This window comes from Magnolia sinica, chromosome 4, assembly GCF_029962835.1.
Source record: "Magnolia sinica isolate HGM2019 chromosome 4, MsV1, whole genome shotgun sequence".
NCBI classification, from domain to species: domain Eukaryota; kingdom Viridiplantae; phylum Streptophyta; class Magnoliopsida; order Magnoliales; family Magnoliaceae; genus Magnolia; species Magnolia sinica.
The window spans coordinates 96,102,833-96,112,371 of NC_080576.1; positions in this window are offsets into that span (position 1 = coordinate 96,102,833).

A 9,539-nucleotide genomic window follows, 5' to 3' on the forward strand; every position below is an offset into this window, starting at 1 on the left:
GGTTACCCAACACATCATCTATCTTGTTGATAAGGTTATGTATGTTGTATTTTGTTTCAAAATTAACATTAAAATTAATTTTCAAAATTTTCAGTTTCCCTCAACATTTGAAATTTTGGTGCTTTTGAGTTGTGGGTTTTGTCCCACATTAGATTTATCAAAGAAAAACATCTTATATATAAGATAGACTTTTCACCTTGGGGCTTAAGCCCCATTCAGGGGCATGTGAATTTGGTCCTATGGGAGGCTATGCCAATAGCTTTAATCCATGCCATTGATAACATGCGCGCGCGCCGTGTCGAGGCGAGTCCGAGTTCGTGTGCAAGATGCGATGGGACAGGACGGGTCGGGTTGGGAGTGGGTGCGGGTGCGAGTGTACTCGCGTGGGTGTGTGTGTATGGGAACTCGCAGGACTTTATTTGCGAGAGTGTACCCGCACTTGTGCCTTTTTGTTTTAAACTAGAGAGATAAGTCCGTTCAGTTGGTCGCACTTGTTGGGTTTAAACCCAACGAACCTAACCCTTTTAAAAGGGTGCTTATGCACCACTTCAGAGTCTATATAAAGACTTTCAATTCATATTTGAAAATACGAAAATCCTTTCCTCTCTTATAAAACTCTCTCTGGTATTCTGGTTTACGAATTTTTTATTGTTGAGTTTGTCGCTGAGTCAACTCAGCACTTTTGGGTTAAACTGCAAGTGGTTCGAGCCCATGTACAATGAGTGCACCGTTGGGACCGGGTCATAATCGTTGTATCTTGGAGGTCGATTGCTCTAGAAACCTATGGCACTTGGGATGTTGTCCAAGGGGAGCAAATTCGATTTCAAGCCGAGCGACTCAAGTCACGCCTTGACTCAATCCAATAAGTCCACTTTCTCAAATTTTATTTTCTTTTTTAGTTCTTAATTTTTTAATAGTTTATTTAATTTAACTAAATATTCCAACAATCTTGAAATTGAATTTGTTGAATTAAATACACTATGGTTACCATAATAATAAATGTTTTTGCTAAGTTAGCCAAAATTGCATCATTCGCTAGACAATGCTTTAAACGGTGGAAACATAAACTGATGTTCGCACTGACCACCCTTAAAGTTTCATATATTTTTTCTGAATCATTTAATATAGATCCAACAAATCAAACAGAAGTAGCAGATGAAAATAATTGTAAAAATTATATTTTAAACTCTTTGTCCAATGAACTTTATGTTGTGTATGTTTCTTACGAGTCTGCTAAAAACATATGAACTGTTTTAGAAAAGAAGTACGTTCTAAAAGATGCAGGTGCTAAAAAACATACAATCGTTAATTTCCTTTATTATGAAATGATAGACGATAAGCCTGTCACAAATCAGATTCATGATTTTCAAAATCTAGTTCATGAACTATCGTCAGAAGGAGCGCTGATAGAAAAGCTACATCTCTCTTGGAAAGAATATAAGAATAAAATGAAACATAAAAAGAACGGTGTTTCTTTAAAAATTACTATCATACACATACAAATAGAGGATGCCAATAGAATCAGGGACCAAAAAAGAAATGGAAATGAGATAGATTCAAAGGTGAATCATATGGAATTAAGTTGGGAAAATAATAATAAGAAAAATGACAAATGTCTTAATTGTGGCAAACCTGAACATTATGCAAATGAATGTGGACTCAAGAAGAAGAATGCAAACAATTAATTTAAGAAAAAATAAAATTGCTCAACTGTGGAACACCTGAGCATCACATTAAAACCAGCATACTTAAGAAAAATAAAAATAAGCTGCAGGCTAATCTTACAGAAATAGACAATGAGTTTGACATGGTAGTAGTTGTGGTATCAGAAGTCTTCCTTATAAACAACTTGGAGTGGATACTAGACACTGGTGCAACTAGGCACGTGTGTAAGGATCGCAATATGTTTACCTCCTACCAAATATCAGGAGATGATGAACAGGTATTCATGGATAATGTTAGAACATCTCCAGTTGTAAGGAATGAGAAAGTACTTCTGAAAACTACTTCTAGAAAGACTCTGCAATTGAATGATGTCCTACATGTGCCTGACATTAGAAGAAACTTGGTCTCTAGTTCGCTCCTCAATAAGGCTGGTGTCAAGTTAGTGTTTAATTCAGATAAACTTGTAATTACTAAGAATGAAACTTTTGTTAGTAATGGATATTGCAGTGGTGGTTTATTCATTATAAATGTATTCAATAATAATAATAAGAAGATATTCAATTTTGTTTATATCATTAAACCATTTTATCTATGATATAATAGATTAAGTCATGTGAATGTAGTGTATTTAAAGAAAATGAAAAGATTAGGTTTATAACCTAATATATCTAACGAAGAATTCAATAAATGTGAAACATGTGTAGAATCAAAATTCATTAGAAAACCATTTAAACGAGTAGAACGATCATCTATTCTATTAGAGTTGATACATAGTAACTTAGGTGATTTTACAAATAACATGTTTAGAGGTGAAAAAAGATATTACATAACTTTTGTAGATGACTACTCTAGGTTCACTAGAGTTTATCTGTTACGAAACAAAGATGAAGCTTTAGATGCTTTTTCTAAGTACAAAATTGAAGTTAAAATTCAGTTAAATATAAAAATTAAAAGACTTAGAACAGATAGAGGAAGTAAATATGAATTTTCTCAATTTAGAGAATTATATGAAAAGAGTAGAATAGTTCAATAAACTACAACTCCTTATACACCGGAACCAAATGGAATAGCAGAACGTAAGAATAGAACTTTAAAGGAGATGATGAATGCTATATTAAATAGTTTAGGCTTATCCTCAAATATGTTGGGAGAAATAATTCTATCTACTTGTTATATCCTAAATAGAATTCCTTCTAAATTTTCTGAACAAACTCCTTACGAACTTTGAAATAATCATGTTTGTAGTTATAAATATATTAAAGTGTGGGATGTCTTACTAAAGTAGGACTACCTGAAACTAAGAAAAGAAAGTTAGGTCCTAAAACTACCAACTGTGTATTTATAGGTTACGCAAAAAACAGTACAGCCTATAAGTTTTTTGTCTTAAAAGCTAAGGCCTTGTTTGTTAAATCTGAAGTCTAAAGACTGAATCTGAAATCTGAAGTATAAAAAAAAACTTGTTTGTAATTATGGTTGAAGTCTAAAAATTAAGTACTGAATATGAAACAAATTGTTTGTTAACAAACATATGTCTGAAATATGTTAATATGACACATTTACCCTTATCTCTCGTTTGGAAATGTTTTACGTTATAAAGAAATTATTTTTTATTAAATAAAATTAAAATCTTTATATTTAATTCAAATAAACTAAAATACTTAATAAAAAACTAAAATATCATCATAAGGCTCTCAATTTCTCTTAGCGGCAAGATTGTCATGATGTGTTTATAGGATTGAACACCAGTAGCAACAAAACCTTCAAATAAAGCCCACCTTATATTTATATTTTGTACGCTTATAAGGTTATTTCCAATTTGATGAAGTGAAAACATATTGATCCAAAACTTCCATGGCCTATTTAAGTTTATTTTCCATCCAATATATTTATAAGGTCACAAATACCTGTATGAAGAGGATAAAAAATCATATTGATTCAAAACTTCTGTGACCCCAAAAAGGGTTTCAATGGTAGATGTTCAATCCCCCGCTACTTTTTGCAACTTATTTTTCATCTCAAACTTTAATACAAGCTTGCTAAATGGATAGATAGTTTGGATATAACACATACCTCATGATGGGACCCACAGAACTTGCTGACATTAATACAGCAGTTATTCAACCATTTTGTTATGCCAGTCGAATTTATGGCATGAGCAAAAAAAATGAGGCAGATGCAAAGCTCAAGTGGACCACACCACAGGAAACAATGGGAATCGAACACTTACCATTAAAAACTTCCTGGGGCCCTTAAAAGTTTTGGATCTAGCTGATATTTGTGTTTTCCCCTTATCCATGTTTGTGTGACCCTATGAACGGCTTAGATGATGAAAAAAACCTTTAATGTGGGCCCAGTGAAGAAAATAACTTTTAGTGGTGGACGAATTCAGGTCACTATTTCCTTCCGTGTGGGCCATTCAAGCGTTGGATCTACCTATTTTTTAGTTTATGCTCCAAAATGTTCTAATAAAATTGATAGACGGTGCGGATATATCATATACATTAAAGTAGGGTCCACACATTTAAGTCAACACTTTTATTTTATTTCAATTTTAAGGAGGAATTACTCTTATATTTTCAAACAAGGTCAAAAAGTTACAGTTACTTATTTACCCATGATTTACATGTGCCGTGGAAAATCAAACAGGCGCTTGGAGTCCTGCGTTTGACGGAAGATTCCACGCGGAGATTAGCGTAAAAATACTTTTCTAACCATCTTTTCGACTTTAGGGTAAGCGAGACGAGTTTTCGTGATGAGAATCTTCAAGAAGGAAACTGCCTTCCGCGAACGGCTGAAGCGTGCAAAGACGCATGTAGAACTACGAAACCTTATAATACTTGAATGTGGATCACACCGAAGAAAATTTCAATGGTCACCATTCAACGCCATGAATGGACGGCCAGGATGGTTTTTTTTTAGCATGATCGGTGGATCATAGGACGTGTGCGACGAAGACCCGAAGAGGGCGGTCGACACTTCTGACCAGATAATCTGTGGAAGTGAGCCTTAATAGATCGTCACGGATTGCGTGATGTAACACACAGCACCGACCTATGTGGTGTGCTGACGTCATCAAGTTATGTGGGCCCTACCATTTTGTATGTGGAAAATGAGGTAGATATGAAGCTCAAGTGGACCACGCGACAGAAAGCAGTGGCAATTGATAGCCTACCATTGAAAACCTCTTGGGTGCAACAGAAGTTTTGGATCATTCCAATATTTTTTCCCCTTCATCTAGGTCTGTTTGATCTTCTGAACAGGTTGGATGAGAAATAAACATTATGGTGGGCCTTAGAAAGATTTTAACGGTAGAAATCATTGTTTCCACTGCCTTCTATGGTGTGGTTAACTTGAGATTTTTATTTGCCTCATCTTTGTGTTCATGAGCTAAAATAATCTCTCCAAATGAATGGACGGTGTAGATATGATACAATTATGACGGTGGGGCTCACAGAACTTAGTGACGTCAACAAACCACCCGATCCGCTTCCTAGCGGCACGTGCTGATGACTTGAGTACTCGCATGACCATATCACAAAAGCGGACAAAGGTTGGTGCGAGGGGGAAACGGATTGGCTACTCCCGCTGACACCAGCCAATGGCCGATGGTTAGTGCTATGTGGGCCCCACCATAATGTATGTGTTTCATCCATGCCATTGATCTATTTTTAGATATCATTTAACAGCATGAGTCCAAAAATGAGATATATCCAAATCTCAAGTGGACCACATTACTAGAAACAGTGTTGAATGATGGAAGACCATTAAAAACATTTTGGGACCATAAAAGTTTTGGATCAATCTGATCTTTTTTTTTTCTCTTCATCTGGGCCTGTATGACCTAATCAACAGTTTGGATGTCAAAGAAACGGTATAATGGGCCTTATGAGGATTTTATTGGTGAATATCCAATCACTATTGTTTTCATGTGGTGTGGTCCACCTGAGATTATATACCTCTCACTTTTGGGATCAAGTCATAAAATGACCTATAAAAATGGATGAACGGAATTTACGAAACACATACATGATGATAGACCCCACAGAGCACCAACCATCAGCCGCGGAGCTGGTGTCGGGGGAGTAGCCAATCCGTTTCCGTGTGAGGGGACATCTGGCCTCGTTCTGGAGGCTTCTCCCAGCGTTTACTTTCTTTTTGGTTGGGAATCACGAAAAGATAAGAGAAAATGATGGACGAGAGTCGTCCGCAACGCCTTTGCAGCTGCGTAAACCACTCAAGCTATGTCGAACTGGCTATGTTTTATACGTGAATCCATTCTGTTCATCAGGTGAGAACCACTATTCTAACCGTACATGTAAAAGATGAGGCTCCACACACTAATAAGAACCATGTAAAGCTGCTACTAAAATCACAAGTTCACACGGTGTGGCCTGCCTGATATTTGGATTAGGCTAATGCTTTGTGATTCAGTCATTCCAGTGAGTTACGCCCGATTAGCGGGTTTCATTAGATGCTGTATCAATCAGGTGTGTACAGGATTCGGGTCCGCCAGAGATATGATGGACATCTTTCTCACTCGTGATCCCTGAGCCCTCTTTTCCATGAGATTGACCTCGAAGTGCTTTCTACGCCACATGTTTCTGGACTCGGCTTCCGTAGTGAACCCTCCGGCACCCAGCTCGGTACTGGTCTGCGCTGCAAAAGCTCTGTGAGTCCACCATGACGTATGTGTCTTATCCAAGCCGTACATCCGTTTTCGGCTCATTTTTATCTCATGGACCGAAAAAATGATGCAGATCAAAATCTTAGGTGAACCACACCTCAGGAACATTAGCGATTGAACGTGTACCATTAAAAACTTTCTAAGGCCACAATAATGTTTACTTGCCATCTAACCCGTAGATTAGATCACACACGCCCGACTGAAGGGAAAACACAAATATCATCTTGATCCAAAAAGTATGGATCCAAGAAGTCTTTAACGGTGCACTGTATCTAATGGTGTGGTCCACCGGAGATTGAATCTGCCTCATTTTTTGTACCATGCCCGAAGATGATCTACAAAAACGAATGGATGGTATGGATAAAATACATACATCATGGTGGGGACGGAGAGCTTTTTCCGGCACGTATTGTACTGGGCCGTGTACTCAAGGGGTCACTCCCGAATCCGAATCCCAATCCCATGTTTCTTGAAACTAGGAATCACGTCCGCTTTCCTGATGGAATGTGGTCCCCACATGACAGCTACAATGCGGGCCTGGTTCCATATCGGATGTCGCACGTCTCAGAGATCTGGCCCATTCATTAAGCTACTGCATACTCTTTTACATGCATTATTCTCGTCTACTATGGCACAGTTGTGGGAAACGGATTGGCTACTCCCCCTGCCACCGTCCAATGCTGGTGGTCCGCGCTCTGTGGGCCCCACCATGATGTATGTGTTTCATCCATGCCGTCTATCTATTTTTCTAGATTATTTTATGCTATGAGATCAAAAATGAGTTATCTCCTAATCTTAATTGGACCACATTACAGGAAACAGTGTTGAATGAACGTCGACCATTAAAAACTTTTTCAGAGCCATAAAAGGTTTAGATCAAGCTGATCTTTGTTTTTAACCCTTCATCTGGGTCTGTATGACCTAATCAACAGATTGGATGTCAAATAAACAGCCCAGTGGGCCTTAGGAGGATTTTAATGGTGGATATCCAATCACTATTGTTTTCCTGGGGTGTGGTCCACCTGAGATTTATATCCGTCTCATTTTTGGGGTTATGCCTACAATGACATGTAAAAATGGATGAACGGAATGGATGAAACACATACATCATGGTAGGGCCCGCAGAGCACCGACCACCAGCCACCGGGCTCTGGCAGGGGAGTAGCCAGTACGTTTACAGAGATGTGGGACGCGGATTAGATGCTGACAGGTTGAGTAGCGATCGGCTACTGAAGTGATGTCGTGGGCCCCATTATGATGTATGTGTTATATCCACGCGGTCCATCCATTTTTAGATATTATTTTAGGATATAAACTAAAGAATGAGGCAAAATAAAAATCTGTAGTGGACCCCACCAAAGAAAACAGTGGGGAGAGTAATTCCCACCGTTGAAACTATCCGAAGGCCCATTATAATGTTTATTTGAAATCCAACATGTTCAAAAGTTAAAAAAGACATGAAATAAGGGAAAATACAAACATCATCTTAACCTAAAACTTTGTGGCCTTTATAAGTTTTTAATGGTAGGGTCCTACTGTTTTCTGTACCGGGTCCACCGGAGCTTTAGATTTAACTAGTTCTTTAGATATTGCCCTAAAATGAACTCCCCAAATGGATGGAAGGTGTGGATACAAAACATACATCATGGTGGGGTCTACGGAACTTGTTGACGTCACTTCGGTAGCTACTCAAAACTAGCTGATCCGCGATGTGCACCATTCATCTGGAAGCGGATTGGCAGGTGTACCTGACACCAGAGGCATAGCTGCTGTATTGATGCCCGTAAATTCTATGGGTATGATCATGAGGTGTGTGTTATATCCAAACCGTACATTCATTTGGCAAGCTCATCTTAAGGCTTAAGATGAAAAATAAGAGAGACATAACTATTAAGTCGACCACACTACAAAAGCAGTGAGAGATTGAACGTCTAACATTGAAACCCTTTTTACAGTCATAGGAGTTTTGGGTCAATATGAAATTTATTTTTCCTCTTCAATAAGGTCTTTGTGACCTTATGAATAGATTGGATGTAAAATAAACATCATTGTAGGCCCTACGAATTTTTTAACGGTGAAAATCATTATCTACACTGCTATTTGTGGTGTGGTCCAGATGATCTTTGCATATAATTTATTTTTTTGATAATTCTCTAAAATGATCTCTAAAAATAGATGGACGGTGTAGATAAGATAAATACATTACTTTGGGGCCATGTAACCTCGATCTCCTTTGAACCATTCGTACAACTCGGAGCTCGAGGAGCGTCAGTGCTCGTCTTCGTACGACATGTACCTACAGCAGCTACATAGCTGGTGTGTGGTACACCAGCCAATCTGCTTCCATTGTTATGGTACTGGTACCTGAGTTAACACTCGTTTTAGAGTCTTTCCAGTGTGTCGGTTTCGCTCACGAAGACTCCGACCTGGATGCCACTTGATTTGGTACCGGTCAAGTACCCACATGGCTTTGGATGTGTTAGGCAATGGATGATAAGAGCAATTAGAGCCTGTTGGTTTCAAAGCAATAAAAAATACACGGTAAATGGTAATTATTTCGATTTCACCGTGTTTGGAAATTCACAGGAATTTGTGCCTTTGAAATTGGTTCAAAAGAGATCATTTTAATTTTGAACTGCAAAGTAATGCATATGATATATCCATTCTGTCCATCTGTTTTATTACAATATTTTGGAGCTTGAGACAAAAAATAAAGCAAATCCAACACTCAAGTGGCCCACTCCAAAAAAAACAGTGGCCCCACAAAGTTTTTAACGGTAAGTATTCGATTCCCTTTTTTGTATGACGTGGTCCACTTGATTATTGGATATGCCTCAATTTTTTTACTCATGCTATGAATTCAATTGGAATAATGGATGAACGGTGCGTATAAGCGAAATGCATCAAAGTGGGACCCACAGATATTTTGTAATATTCTTGGTTTTTGGGTCAAAAAGTAAGCAATCAAATCAGGTATGTTGTAAATGCAAGGGAAAATAATTATTACTTTTTTATACGGTATTTACCAGTTCACTGGAAAATCAAACACACCCTTAGGGCATTTTTGAATTCGTGTATAGTATTGTAGTCCAATGTAAAACTATCTCGTCACGGTATTCGTGACACTATAGCAAGTTGGCGTGAGAATTGTGATTACCACTCACATTGTTTGAGTAAGAGTACACTTGTA